The 16,619-nt window shown below is 41.5% G+C and overlaps 1 protein-coding gene across 1 annotated transcript in view; it reads left to right on the forward strand.

Moving 5' to 3' along the window:
- The window catches only part of WIPI2 (WD repeat domain, phosphoinositide interacting 2), a 95,677-nt gene that overhangs the window by 929 nt on the left and 78,129 nt on the right, over positions 1 to 16,619 (forward strand). The window lies entirely within an intron of this gene.

The raw sequence follows: 16,619 nt of genomic DNA on the forward strand, positions 1-16,619 counted from the left end.
CAGAGGTGCCCTGGTACTGTGTGTGTGTGACAGAGGGGCCTTGATACCTGTGACACTGTGTGTGTGACAGAGGTGCCCTGGTACTGTGTGTGTGTGACAGAGGTGCCCTGGTACTGTGTGTGTGTGACAGAGGTGCCCTGGTACTGTGTGTGTGTGACAGAGGGGCCCTGATACCTGTGACACTGTGTGTGTGACAGAGGGGCCCTGGTACTGTGTGTGTGTGACAGAGGTGCCCTGGTACTGTGTGTGTGTGACAGAGGTGCCCTGGTACTGTGTGTGTGTGACAGAGGTGCCCTGGTACTGTGTGTGTGTGACAGAGGTGCCCTGGTACTGTGTGTGTGTGACAGAGGTGCCCTGGTACTGTGTGTGTGTGACAGAGGTGCCCTGGTACTGTGTGTGTGTGACAGAGGGGCCTTGATACCTGTGACACTGTGTGTGTGACAGAGGTGCCCTGGTACTGTGTGTGTGTGACAGAGGGGCCTTGATACCTGTGACACTGTGTGTGTGATAGAGGGGCCTTGATACCTGTGACTGTGTGTGTGATAGAGGGGCCTTGATACCTGTGACTGTGTGTGTGACAGAGGTGCCCTGATACCTGTGACACTGTGTGTGTGACAGAGGGGCCCTGATACCTGTGACACTGTGTGTGTGATAGAGGGTCCTTGATACCTGTGACACTGTGTGTGTGTGACAGAGGTGCCCTGATACCTGTGACACTGTGTGTGTGACAGAGGGGCCCTGATACCTGTGACACTGTGTGTGTGACAGAGGGGCCCTGATACCTGTGACACTGTGTGTGTGTGTGACAGAGGGGCCCTGATACCTGTGACACTGTGTGTGTGTGTGACAGATGAGCCTTGATACCTGTGACACTGTGTGTGTGACAGAGGGGCTTTGATACCTGTGACAGAGGGGCCTTGATACCTGTGACACTGTGTGTGTGTGACAGAGGTGCCCCGATACCTGTGACACTGTGTGTGTGATAGAGGTGCCCTGATACCTGTGACACTGTGTGTGTGACAGAGGGGCCTTGATACCTGTGACACTGTGTGTGTGATAGAGGGGCCTTGATACCTGTGACACTGTGTGTGTGTGACACAGAGGGGCCCCGATCCCTGGAGACACTGTGTGTGTGTGTGTGTGTGTGACACAGAGGGGCCCCAATCCCTGCAGACACTGTGTGTGTGTGTGTGACACAGAGGGGCCCCGATCCCTGGAGACACTGTGTGTGTGTGTGTGACACAGAGGGGCCCCGATCCCTGGAGACACTGTGTGTGTGTGTGTGTGTGACACAGAGGGGCCCCGATCCCTGGAGACACTGTGTGTGTGTGTGTGACACAGAGGGGCCCCGATCCCTGGAGACACTGTGTGTGTGTGTGTGTGACACAGAGGGGCCCGATCCCTGGAGACACTGTGTGTGTGTGTGACACAGAGGGGCCCAGATCCCTGAAGACACTGTGTGTGTGTGAGTGACACAGAGGGGCCCCGATCCCTGGAGACACTGTGTGTGTGTGTGTGTGACACAGAGGGGCCCCGATCCCTGGAGACACTGTGTGTGTGTGTGACACAGAGGGGCCCGATCCCTGGAGACACTGTGTGTGTGTGACACAGAGGGGCCCCGATCCCTGGAGACACTGTGTGTGTGACACAGAGGGGCCCAGATCCCTGGAGACACTGTGTGTGTGTGTGACACAGAGGGGCCCGATCCCTGGAGACACTGTGTGTGTGTGACACAGAGGGGCCCCGATCCCTGGAGACACTGTGTGTGTGTGTGTGTGTGGCACAGAGGGCCCCGATCCCTGGAGACACTGTGTGTGTGAGTGACACAGAGGGGCCCCGATCCCTGGAGACACTGTGTGTGTGAGTGACACAGAGGGGCCCCGATCCCTGGAGACACTGTGTGTGTGTGTGACACAGAGGGGCCCCGATCCCTGGAGACACTGTGTGTGTGTGTGTGACACAGAGGGGCCCCGATCCCTGGAGACACTGTGTGTGTGTGTGTGACACAGAGGGCCCGATCCCTGGAGACACTGTGTGTGTGTGTGACACAGAGGGCCCGATCCCTGGAGACACTGTGTGTGTGAGTGACACAGAGGGCCCCGATCCCTGGAGACACTGTGTGTGTGTGTGTGTGTGACACAGAGGGGCCCAGATCCCTGGAGACACTGTGTGTGTGTGTGTGTGACACAGAGGGGCCCAGATCCCTGGAGACACTGTGTGTGTGTGACACAGAGGGCCCCGATCCCTGGAGACACTGTGTGTGTGTGTGTGACACAGAGGGGCCCAGATCCCTGGAGACACTGTGTGTGTGTGTGTGACACAGAGGGGCCCCGATCCCTGGAGACACTGTGTGTGTGTGTGTGACACAGAGGGGCCCCGATCCCTGGAGACACTGTGTGTGTGTGTGTGTGACACAGAGGGGTCCGATCCCTGGAGACACTGTGTGTGTGTGTGTGACACAGAGGGGCCCCGATCCCTGGAGACACTGTGTGTGTGTGTGTGTGTGACACAGAGGGGCCCCGATCCCTGGAGACACTGTGTGTGTGTGTGTGACACAGAGGGGCCCAGATCCCTGGAGACAGTGTGTGTGTGTGACACAGAGGGGCCCGATCCCTGGAGACACTGTGTGTGTGTGTGTGTGACACAGAGGGGCCCAGATCCCTGGAGACACTGTGTGTGTGTGTGACACAGAGGGGCCCCGATCCCTGGAGACACTGTGTGTGTGTGTGACACAGATGGGCCCCGATCCCTGGAGACACTGTGTGTGTGTGTGTGTGACACAGAGGGGTCCGATCCCTGGAGACACTGTGTGTGTGTGTGTGTGTGACACAGAGGGGCCCGATCCCTGGAGACACTGTGTGTGTGTGACACAGAGGGGCCCAGATCCCTGGAGACAGTGTGTGTGTGTGTGTGACACAGAGGGGCCCGATCCCTGGAGACACTGTGTGTGTGTGTGTGACACAGAGGGGCCCAGATCCCTGGAGACACTGTGTGTGTGTGTGACACAGAGGGGCCCCGATCCCTGGAGACACTGTGTGTGTGACACAGAGGGGCCCCGATCCCTGGAGATACTGTGTGTGTGACACAGAGGGGCCCAGATCCCTGGAGACACTGTGTGTGTGTGGGACACAGAGGGGCCCCGATCCCTGGAGACACTGTGTGTGTGTGACACAAGGGCTCATATGCCAGGGGACACTGCGTGTGTGGCAAAGTGACCTATACTGGGGGTCACCGCATATGTGAGAGGGACAGGGGGCACTGTGTTACAGTGTTCATAAACAATAACGTTTTACACTAATTATACAGATATTTGTAGGTATCAGTATATGTTATAGTGGTAAAAGCATCTGTGTACATTTTGCTGTTTTGTTTTATGGTGATGTGATCATATGATGTAATCAGAGATGGAGTTGATGACATCACAGTTAAGGGGTGTGGCTTTTAAGTTTACACATAGAGTGATTTAATTTTTTACTTAGACTTGTTAATTAGATTTGTATTTTTTTAGTGAAGGCAAAGTATCTTAACATCAATATAAATAGTTGCACAAATACAGGGACCTTCTAAATCCCTTTTTGCATTTGAAATAAACTTCATGTGCCCTACACACACCAGGGACAGTGGAGCAACTGATATGGTGTCACATCCTGCCTGTGTGTATTCCTGGGAAATAAAGACATGGCATTCACCTTGTACACTGTTCTCATTACTGGCGGCAGATATGGTGCAGTTCTGCTAGGATCTGTGTCACATTACGTCTCCTCCAGTGTTATTTAAACTTTCTACCACTCTTGCTAGAATAAAGTAAATTCAACTGATATGGAATGAACTAGATTGTATGACGCATACCCTCATCACTTAACCACATACACATACAAGCAATACCTATATGGGCGCACACACATACATACATACAATACAAATAAGGGCACACACACACATACATACAATACAAATAAGGGCACATACACACATACATACAATACAAATAAGGGCACACACACACATACATACAATACAAATAAGGGCGCACACACATACATACATACAATACAAATAAGGGCGCACACACATACATACATACAATACAAATAAGGGCACACACACATACATACAATACAAATAAGGGCACACACACACATACATACAATACAAATAAGGGCACACACACACATACATACAATACAAATAAGGGCACACACATACATACAATACAAATAAGGACACACACACACATACATACAATACAAATAAGGACACACACACACATACATACAATACAAATAAGGACACACACACACATACATACAATACAAATAAGGGCACACACACACATACATACAATACAAATAAGGACACACACACACATACATACAATACAAATAAGGGCACACACACACATACATACAATACAAATAAGGGCACACACACACATACATACAATACAAATAAGGGCACACACACACATACATACAATACAAATAAGGGCACACACACACATACATACAATACAAATAAGGGCACACACACACATACATACAATACAAATACGGGCACACACACACATACATACAATACAAATAAGGGCACACACACACATACATACAATACAAATAAGGGCACACACACACATACATACAATACAAATAAGGGCACACACACACATACATACAATACAAATAAGGGCACACACACACATACATACAATACAAATAAGGGCACACACACACATACATACAATACAAATAAGGGCACACACACACATACATACAATACAAATAAGGGCACACACACACATACATACAATACAAATAAGGACACACACACACATACATACAATACAAATAAGGGCACACACACACATACATACAATACAAATAAGGGCACACACACACATACATACAATACAAATAAGGGCACACACACACATACATACAATACAAATAAGGGCACACACACACATACATACAATACAAATAAGGGCACACACACACATACATACAATACAAATAAGGGCACACACACACATACATACAATACAAATAAGGGCACACACACACATACATACAATACAAATAAGGGCACACACACACATACATACAATACAAATAAGGGCACACACACACATACATACAATACAAATAAGGGCACACACACACATACATACAATACAAATAAGGGCACACACACACATACATACAATACAAATAAGGGCACACACACACATACATACAATACAAATAAGGGCACACACACACACATACATACAATACAAATAAGGGCACACACACACATACATACAATACAAATAAGGGCACACACACACATACATACAATACAAATAAGGGCACACACACACATACATACAATACAAATAAGGGCACACACACACATACATACAATACAAATAAGGGCACACACACACATACATACAATACAAATAAGGGCACACACACACATACATACAATACAAATAAGGGCACACACACACATACATACAATACAAATAAGGGCACACACACACATACATACAATACAAATAAGGGCACACACACACATACATACAATACAAATAAGGGCACACACACACATACATACAATACAAATAAGGGCACACACACACATACATACAATACAAATAAGGACACACACACACATACATACAATACAAATAAGGGCACACACACACATACATACAATACAAATAAGGGCACACACACACATACATACAATACAAATAAGGGCACACACACACATACATACAATACAAATAAGGGCACACACACACATACATACAATACAAATAAGGGCACACACACACATACATACAATACAAATAAGGGCACACACACACATACATACAATACAAATAAGGGCACACACACACATACATACAATACAAATAAGGGCACACACACACATACATACAATACAAATAAGGGCACACACACACATACATACAATACAAATACGGGCACACACACACATACAATACAAATACGGGCACACACACACACACAATACAAATACGGGCACACACACACACACAATACAAATACGGGCACACACACACACACACAATACAAATACGGGCACACACACACACACACACAATACAAATAAGGGCGCGCACACACACACACACAATACAAATAAGGGCGCGCACACTCGTGCATACATAAAATACATATGTGCGCGCACATACATGTAATACGTACAAATGTGCACACGCAACTACACATATACCTATAATCACACATATATTGCATAAACATTTGTATATATTTTAAGTATATATGTGTGTGTGTATTTGTGTGTGATTGTGTATTTGTATATATTGTATGTGTGTGATTGTGTGTATTGCAAGTATATGTGTTTATGCATGTATTTGTGTTTATTGTAAGTATGTGTGTGATTGTGTATTTGTGTTATTGTGTATGTATATGTGTGTATTTGTCTGAATGTATATGTATGTGATTGTGTTTATTGGAAGTATATGTGTGTGAATGTGTGCGTATTTGTGTGTATTGGAAGTATATGTGTGTGAATGTGTATGTATTTGTGTTATTGTGTATGTGTGTGTCTTTGTGTGAATGTATATGTATGTGATTGTGTTTATTGGAAGTATATGTGTGTGTGTGTGCATGTATTTGTGTTTATTGCATGTGTGTGATTGTGTGTGTATTTGTGTTATTGTGTATGTATATGTGTTTATTGGAAGTATATGTGTGTGATTGTGTGTGTATTGTAAGTATGTGTGTGATTGTGTGTGTATTTGTGTTATTGTGTATGTATATGTGTGTATTTGTCTGAATGTATATGTATGTGATTGTGTTTATTGGAAGTATATGTGTGTGATTGTGTGTGTATTTTTGTGTATTGTATGTATGTGATTTATGTATATGTATGTGATTGTATTTATTGTACGTATATAATGATGCCAAGAATAATCTGAGTATTATTTATGTATTTTTTTTTATTATATCAACTTTTTTTATTTTAAAATGTATTTATGGAAAACGAGATATTGGATTTTTTTCAGGGCTCACTTCTGTGTGTGTGTGCTTTTGTTTGTCATTTACAGAACATAATATAATAAAACTAAAAAATATAAAAATAATTTTTGTCCTTGCATTTTGTCTCTCCTTTTTTTAATCTTCATAAAAGCTACAATTAAAGGCATATTAAGTGGTAAAATACACACTAGACATAGTGATGTATTCAAAGCAAAGATTAAAGTGAATGTAAACAGGGGCACTTTAATTCATCAAAATTTACATTTCACTTGTGTTGTGAAAAAAATACTTACTTTTTAATCTTGACAGCCGCTCCAGCTTCCTCCGCCTGTCGCAAAGCCTCTTCCTGGGTCTAAAATGAGGAATCCGGCTTCCTCCAATCACGGCGTTGAATCAGACACTGATTCCCCAGAGGGGGGAAGCCATGATTGGAGGATGACCGATCCATCATTTCTGACGTCAAATGGTTTGCGACGTCCGGGGGAAGCTGGAGCAGCTGTCAAGTTTAAAAGGTAAGTATTTTTTTCACAACGAGGGAAATGTAAATTTTGATGAATTAAAGTGCCCCTGTTTTTAATCGAATTTTTAAAAACCGGGCACTTTAGCATAAAAATTTACATTCACTTTAACCTTAGAGTAATATGTAGAAGTATATTTTTAATTGTTTAACCCCTTTGCTATCAGGAATATCATAGAAAAACTTTCTCAAAGTACTAGATAATTGTTGGCGTTTTTGCTATCACTCTTTTGATTTACCTATAAAAATGATATATATTTTAAAGTAGACAACCCAAGGTATTGATCTAGGCCCATTTTGGTATATTTCATTTTACTATTTGGCTTTCAGTTACAATCATATTAAAAAAATAAACAATCGTTAATTTTTTTGCAGAATTTGGGTTTCTCACTGAAATTCTTTACACACAACTATTGCAGTCATATGTCAGCTAGTTGTAAAGGCAAAAGCAATATTGTTCAGACATTCATGGCTTTGCCATTGCTTTTTGGCTATTAGAAGGCCGCTAATTGCAGCTGCACATCTTACTTTGAAATTCATTTTCAATGCAGAGTAGAGATTACCCTCCCACCTGACATCTTCCACTCCCTGATCCCTCCAAAAAAGCTCTCTTCCCTCCCTCACTCCCCACTAGTCACCACCATCTGCCAGTATGCAGGTTAGTTTTTGTTTGTTTTTTAGGTTTTTTTTTCTGCAGTGTAGGAATTTCCCCCCCACCCAAACAGCTCTTTAACCCTTCCTACTAGTATTGGACATCCTAGGTATTGGCGGCTGTCTGCCAGTACCCAGTTTATATGATTTACATTTATTTATATATTTGGTTTTTTTTTTCTGTAGAGTAGTGGTGCACCCTACCTCCCCCCTCCCCATGATTGATAGCTTCCCATCCCTCCCTTTACATTTTTTTCTGTAGCATATTGTCCCTCCGCCTTTGTGCCGCTCACCCGCATTCCCTACTACACCTTCCGCTGGCACAAGACGTTTGTTACAGATGGTGACACACAGTGTCACTGTCTGCAACTATCTGCCTTCATAGGGTAAAGAAGCACCGATTGTGCTCTGTTTCCATAAAAACACAGGTGCAGCTCAGGAACAGTAGCTTCCTGCGACGTAGATCTAAGTCATATGTAAATCTACATCATGTTGGGTTAAGGGGTTAAATATATTCTATAAAGTAATGGGGGCAGCCATGTTTAAAGGGCTATTGAACAGTAGATACACACTAGACAAAATTATGTGTTCTATGCAAATATTAGCCCTAGAATAATATGTAGCTGTATTTTTACCATTAGATTAGTTGTTTAAATTTGATGATATAAGAGTAACAGTTTAGTTTCTATAAATTATTCTAGATTCTATAAAGTAATGTTTGAAATAGTTTTCTATTTATCTCTGTCTTCTGTGGAGAACAATTAGGGAAAGATGTATGGGCCAGACAATAAAGTATAGTTTGTGTTAAAAAGCTTATTTGTATTAATCTATTTTATTGCCTGTTTTATATCTGTTCCTTATTGTTTTCAGCAGGACAGTGGAATAAGGTTAAAACTTAAGTTTAGACATGGTGGCGTCCATTACTTTACTTTATAGAAACTCAGTGGCATTTTAAAAAAAACATAATTTATGTAAGAAATTACCTGATAAATTCATTTATTTTATATTGGCAAGAGTCCATGAGCTAGTGACGTATGGGATATACAATCCTACCAGGAAGTTTATTCTCATAAATGAAAGAAAAAAACTTGAATCAAACAAACAGCTGCCTGAAGAACTTTTCTACCAAAAACTGCTTCTGAAGAAGCAAATACATCAAAATGGTAGAATTTAGTAAATGTATGCAAAGAGGACCAAGTTGCCGCTTTGCAAATCTGATCAACTGAAGCTTCATTCTTAAAGGCCCACGAAGTGGAGACTGATCTAGTAGCATGAGCTGAAATTCTCTGAGGCGGGGCCTGACCCGACTCCAAATAAGCTTGATGAATCAAAAGTTTCAACCAAGAAGCCAAGGAAATAGTAGAAGCCTTCTGACCTTTCCTAGGACCAGAAAATAAAACAAATAGACTGGAAGTCTTCCTGAAATCTTTAGTAGCTTCCACATAATATTTCAAAGCTCTTACCACATCCAAAGAATATGAGGATCTTTCCAAAGAATTCTTAGGATTAGGACACATGGAAGGGACAACAATTTCTCTACTAATGTTGTTAGAATTCACAACCTTAGGTAAAAATTGAAAAGAAGTCTGCAAACTGCCTTATCCTGATGAAAGATCAGAAAAGGAGACTCAAGAAAGAGCAGATAGCTCAGAAACTCTTCTAGCAGAAGATATAGCCAAAAGGAGCAACACTTTCCAAGAAACTAGTTTAATGTCCAAAGAATGCATAGGCTCAAATGGAGGAGCCTGTAAAGCCTTCAAAACCAAATTAAGACTCCAATGAGGAGAAATTGATTTAATGACAGGCTTAATACGAACTAAAGCCTGTACAAAACAGTGAATATCAGGAAGTATAGCAATCTTTCTGTGAAATAAAACAGAGCAGAGATTTGTCCCTTCAAGGAACTTGCAGACAAACCCTTATTCAAACCATCCTGAAGAAACTGTAAAATTCTAGGAATTCTAAAAGAATGCCAAGAGAATTTATGAGAAGAACACCATGAAATGTAAGTCTTCCAAACTCTATAATAAATCTTTCTAGAGACAGATTTACAAGCTTGTAACATAGTATTAAGCACTTAGTCAGAGAAACCTCTATGACTTAGTACTAAGCGTTCAATTTCCATACCTTCAAATTTAATGATTTGAGATCCTGATGGAAAAACTGACCTTGAGACAGTAGGTCCGGCCTTAACGGAAGTGGCCAAGGCTGGCAACTGGACATCCGAACCAGATCCGCATACCAAAACCTGTGTGGCCATGCTGGAGCCACCAGCAACACAAACGATTGTTCCATGATGATTTTGGAGATCACTCTTGGAAGGAGATCTAGAGGCGGAAAAATGTAAGCAGGATGATGGCACCAAGGAAGTGTCAGCGCATCCACTGCTTCCGCCTGAACATCCCTGGACCTGGACAGGTATCTGGGAAGTTTCTTGTTTAGATGAGATCTATCTCTGGAAGACCCCACATCTGAACAATCTGAGAAAACACATCTGGATGGAGGGACCACTCCCCTGGATGTAAAGTCTGACGGCTGAGATAATTCACCTCCCAATTGTCTACACCTGGGATATGCACCGGAGAGATTAGACAGGAGCTGGATTCCGCCCAAGCAAGTATCCGAGATACTTCTTTCATAGCTTGGGGACTGTGAGTCCCACCCTGATGATTGACATATGCCACTGTTGTGATATTGTCTGTCTGAAAACAAATGAATGGTTCTCTCTTTAACAGAGGCCAAAACTGAAGAGCTCTGAGTTCTAAAGTATTTATTGGTAATCTCGCCTCTTGAGATTTCCAAACCCCTTGTGCTATCAGAGACCCCCAAACAGCTCCCCAACCTGAAAAGATTCGCATCTGTTGTGATCACTGTCCAGGTTGGTCGAACAAACCACCACATCAGAGAGTGTCGTACATTGGAATTTAAGGATATTAATTGTGATATCTTTGTATAATCCCTGCACCATTGGTTCAGCATACAAAGCTGTAGAGGTCTCATGTGAAAACGAGCAAAGGGGATTGCGTCCGATGCTGCAGTCATGAGACCAACAACTTCCATGCACATAGCCACTGAAGGGAATGACTGAGACTGAAGGTGCCGGCAGGCTGCAACCAATTTTAAACGTCTCTTGTCTGTTAGATTCAGTGTCCATGACTCTGTCTCTATCTGGAAGCCTAAAAAGGTGACCCTTGTCTGAGGAATCAAGAAACTTTTTGGTAAATTGATCCTCCATCCATGTTTCCGAAGAAACAACACTAGTTGATTTGTGTGAGATTCTGAAGAACGTAAAGACTGAGCTAGTACCAAGATATCGTCCAAATAAGGAAACACCGCAATACCCTGTTCTCTGATTACAGAGAGTAGGGCACTTAGAACCTTTGAAAAGATTCTTGGAGCTGTTGCTAGGCCAAATGGAAGAGCAACAAATTGGTAATGCTTGTCTAGAAAAGAGAATCTCAGGAACTGATAATGTTCTGGATGAATCTGAATATGAAGGTATGCATCCTGCAAGTCTATTGTGGACATATAATGTCCTCGCTGAACAAAAGGCAGAATAGTCCTTATAGTCGCCATCTTGAAAGTTGGTACTCTAACATAACGATTCAAAATTTTCATATCCAGAACTGGTCTGAATAAATTTTCCTTCTTTGGGACAATGAATAGATTTTAATAAAACCCCAAACCTTGTTCCTGAAAAGGAACTGGCATAATTACCCCTGAAGACTCCAGGTCTGAAACACACTTCAGGAAAGCCTGAGCTTTTACTGGATTTGCTGAGATACGTGAGAGAAAAAATCTTCTCACAGGAGGTCTTACTTTGAATCCCATTCGATACCCTTGAGAGACAATGCTCTGAATCCATTGATTTTGGACAGAATGTATCCAAATATCCTTGAAAAATCTCAATCTGCCCCCTACCAGCTGAGCTGGAATGAGGGCCGCACCTTCATGCGGACTTAGGGGCTGACTTTGGTTTCTTAAATGGCTTGGATTTATTCCAATTTGAGGAAGGCTTCCAATTGGAAACAGATTCCTTGAGAGATTGAGTTTTTGTTCCTTATTTTGACGAAAGGAACGAAAACGGTTAGAAGCCTTAGATTTACCCTTAGGTTTTTTATCCTGAGGCAGAAAAATTACCTTTCCCCCAGTGACAATTGAAATAATAGAATCCAACTGAGAACCAAATCGATTATTACCTTGGAAAGAAAGAGAGAGTAATCTAGATTTTAGATGTCATATCAGCATTCCAAGATTTAAGCCACAAAGCTCTTCTAGCTAATATAGCTAAAGACATGGATCTAACATCAATTTTTATAATATCAAAAATGGCATCACAAATAAAATAAGCATATTGCAGTAAGCGAATAATGCTGGATATGTCAGAATCCAATTCTTGTTGCGCTAAATTCTCTGACCAGAAAGTTGATGCAGCCGCAACATCAGCCAAAGAAATTGCAGGTCTGAGAAGATGACCTGAATATAAATAGGCCTTCCTTAGATAAGATTCAAGCTTCCTATCTAAAGGATCCTTAAAGGAAGTACTATCTTCCATAGGAATAGTGGTACGTTTAGCAAGAGTAGAAATAGCCCCATCCACTTTGGGTTTTTTTCCCCAAAACTCTATAGAATTTGCTGGTAAAGGATACAATTTTTTATACCTTGAAGAAGGAATAAAAGAAGTACCTGGCTTATTCCATTCCTTAGAAATCATATCAGAAATAGCCTCAGGAATAGGAAAAACCCCTGGAGAAACCACAGGAGGTTTAAAAACGGCATTTAAACGTTTATTAGACTGAACGTCAAGAGGACTGGTTACCTCAATATCCAAAGTAATTAACACTTCTTTTAATAAAGAACGCATATACTCTATTTTAAATAAATAAGTAGATTTGTCAGTGTCAATGTCTGAGGAAGGATCTTCTGTATCAGATAGATCCTCATCAGAGGAGGATAAATTATTATGTTGTTGGTCATTTGAAATTTCATCAACTGAATGAGAAGTTTTAAAAGACATTTTACGTTTATTAGAAGGTGGAAATGCAGACAAACCCTTCAGGATAGAATCAGAAATAAATTCTTTAAAATTCATAGGTATATCATGCACATTAGAAGTTGAAGGAACTGCAACTGGCAATGTACTATTACTGATGGACACACTATCTGCATGTAAAAGTTTATCATGACAACTATTACAAATGACATTCGGCAAAATAATTTCCACAATCTTACAACAAATGCACTTAGCTTTGGTAGAACCGATGTCAGGCAGCAATGTTCCAGCAGAAATTTCTGAGGCAGGATCAGATTGAGACATCTTGCATAATGTAAAAGAAAAAAACAACATATAAAGCAAAATTATCAATTTCTTTATATGACAGTTTCAGGAATGGGAAAAAATGCAAATAGCATAGCCCTCTGATAGAGAAAAAGGCAAGATGCAAACATCAATGGGGTATTAAAATAATGAAAAAATGTTTGGCGCCAAGTATGACGCACAACGTAACTGAAAACTTTTTTTGGCGCCAATAATAACCGGAAATGACACACTCACGTCACTAATGACGCAACCGTGTGAAAGGCTTCGGCGTCAACTATGACGCCGGAAATGACGAAGTTGCATCATAGACGTATTTTTTTTGCGCCAAACAAAAAGTCTAGCATTTGACGCACCCGCAGGCCTAATACCGCCCGCAATTTGTAAGTAGTCAATTGAAAAAAAGACTAAACCCCAGGTAAGAAAAATATTTCTTAATATGTTTATTTCCCAAATATGAAACTGACAGTCTGCAGAAGGAAATACATGAACCTGACTCATGGCAAATATAAGTACAATACATATATTTTGAACTTTATATAAATGCATAAAGTGCCAGACCATAGCTGAGGTGTCTTAAGTAATAAAAACATACTTACCAAAAGACACCCATCCACATATAGCAGATAGCCAAACCAGTACGGAAACAGTTATCAGTAGAAGTAATGGTATATATGAGAGTATATCGTCGATCTGAAAAGGGAGGTAGGAGATGAATCTCTATGACCGATAACAAAGAACATATGAAATAGATCCCCGTGAGGAAAACCATTGCATTCAAAAGGTGATACTCCCTTCACGTCCCTCTGATATTCGCTGTACTCTGAGAGGAATTGGGCTTCAACAATGCTGAGAAGCGCATATCAACATAGAAATCTTAGCACAAACTTACTTCACCACCTCCATAGGAGGCAAACTTGTAAAACTGAATTGTGGGTGTGGTGAGGGGTGTATTTATAGGCATTTTGAGGTTTGGGAAACTTTGCCCCTCCTGGTAGGATTGTATATCCCATACGTCACTAGCTCATGGACTCTTGCCAATTACATGAAAGAAAACAACAATCAATTTTCAGAGCTAAATTACAGGAATAAGGGACAAAATAAATAATGAAAGTATATTGCAAAGTTTTTTTAACTACACATAATTAAAAATGTATTTTGCAGTCTCATACAGTTTAATATTCCTTTAGATTTTCAATGTACCTCTCTCTCTTCTGCAGAGGACAGTTAGGCACAGGTATAATTTAGGCAATAAGGTAGCGTTATGAACAAGACTGCATGGAAACCCTGTTAGATAATGACTTTATCACACAGCCTAGTTTATAGAGTCTCTTTTTTTGCCTGTTTTATGTTTCCCTAACTTTCATCAGTTTAAAAAAAAAAAAAAACCCTGATGAATATTATTATAATGCTTTAGTTACGAAGCACCAACAAACTCTGCAGTGCTGTCCATGGGTACAATGGATAAAAGTGCAAAGATACAATATTTTTTTAAGAGACAGAACAACATTTTTCAAACAAATACAGGAGGAATTGAGGGTCCTTATTCCCGTGATAACTTGCAATCTGGAAGAATAGGTACCTTTTTTATTTTGCCGCGGCTTCAGCCCTAACCTACAAGCACTGCTTAGTTTTTTCAAAGAGGTGACATTTCCACCTGTTAGTAAATAGCGGTGCTTGCCCTTTGGCATTATGCCGTAGGCTAGCACAGCTATTGGCTAAGAGAAGGAAACATCACCTCATTGCAGAACTGAGCTGTGCCTTGGCCGGCCGGAGGCACTTAAATTAGCACTGAAGCCACTGTAAAATAAAGGTGAGAACGTGCCTGAGCATTCAGATACCAAATACAAAAAGCTTCATTTATGACCAACACCGGTGAAAAACTGACCTTGGTATAAATTGTCCTTTTTATGTTCTGAGTTTAATTCCCCCCTCTGTGCTAAACAGGCTGAACTATTTTATAGAGCGAGATCTGGGTAACCCAATGAAACTACACCGCAGAGATCCGATAGACGTCAATACAAATCCAATGATTTGCTCTAAAGTTATATATTTTTTGATAGTTTTAATAGAAATGGTTAGTCACGTTCTCATGTATTCCAGCTTTAGGATCTTACACAAGGCTACATAGTGACGTATACTGTAGTTGGATATAACAAAGGCCTCTAAAATTACATGCTTAAATAAATTGTGCAAATTTTACAATCAATGAAAATTCCTAACAATCTTTTACACAACCTCTGTGTAAGAAACCTCTTGTGAGATGGGCATGGTCTGTAGAGGTGTCCTCCTTCTTTAGATTAATTGGAGGTCTGTTTGGGTCTCTGGAGGTGCCCATCGTCTTCCTTAGATACACTGGAAGTCTCTGGATCTCTAGAGGTGCCAGCCTTCTTCCTTAGATTATCTAGAGGTGCCCATCGTCTTCCTTAGATACACTGGAAGTCTCTGGATCTCTAGAGCTGCCAGCCTTCTTCCTTAGATTATCTAGAGGTGCCCATCGTCTTCCTTAGATACACTGGAAGTCTCTGGGGGATGGGGATGACCTAAGTCTCACCTCTTCCTTTATAAGGAGCAACAGATTCCATATCAAATTGCTTGGTAATTTTTACTTGGATGTGTCTTTTGCAAGTGAACTGCTGCAAGTCCTGCAGTTTCTCTCAAGCCATTTTGCTGTCTGTTACTAACGCTATTATTCTGCTAAGTTAACCACCTTTGATCAAAGTTCTCTGCCTTTGTTCTGTTTGGGTCTCTAAAGGTGCCCATCGTCTTCCTTAGATAAACTGGAAGTTTCTGGATCTCTAGAGGTGTCCGCCTTCTTCCTTAGATTCTCTGGAGGTGTATTTGGATCTTTTGAGTTTATGGAGGACAATATTCCTACATTGTGCCTCTTTTCTCTGTTTTTGAGTGTCTACTAGGGAAGGAATGGTCTTATTATAATATCCTGGAGATTCTATTTCGGTCCCTAGGGAAGTGTGCCCATATTTATTTTGCATTTTTTTAGTGTAGTCTATATATTTACTCTGGTGGTCTAGTGGGGTGTCTCCATGTGTTCCATAATTAACCCGTTGCTGTACAGCAGGTCCTTCATTTTACACTATAGACTGACTTCGCAGACTAG

Source organism: Bombina bombina, chromosome 11 (assembly GCF_027579735.1).
Source record: "Bombina bombina isolate aBomBom1 chromosome 11, aBomBom1.pri, whole genome shotgun sequence".
NCBI classification, from domain to species: Eukaryota; Metazoa; Chordata; class Amphibia; order Anura; family Bombinatoridae; genus Bombina; species Bombina bombina.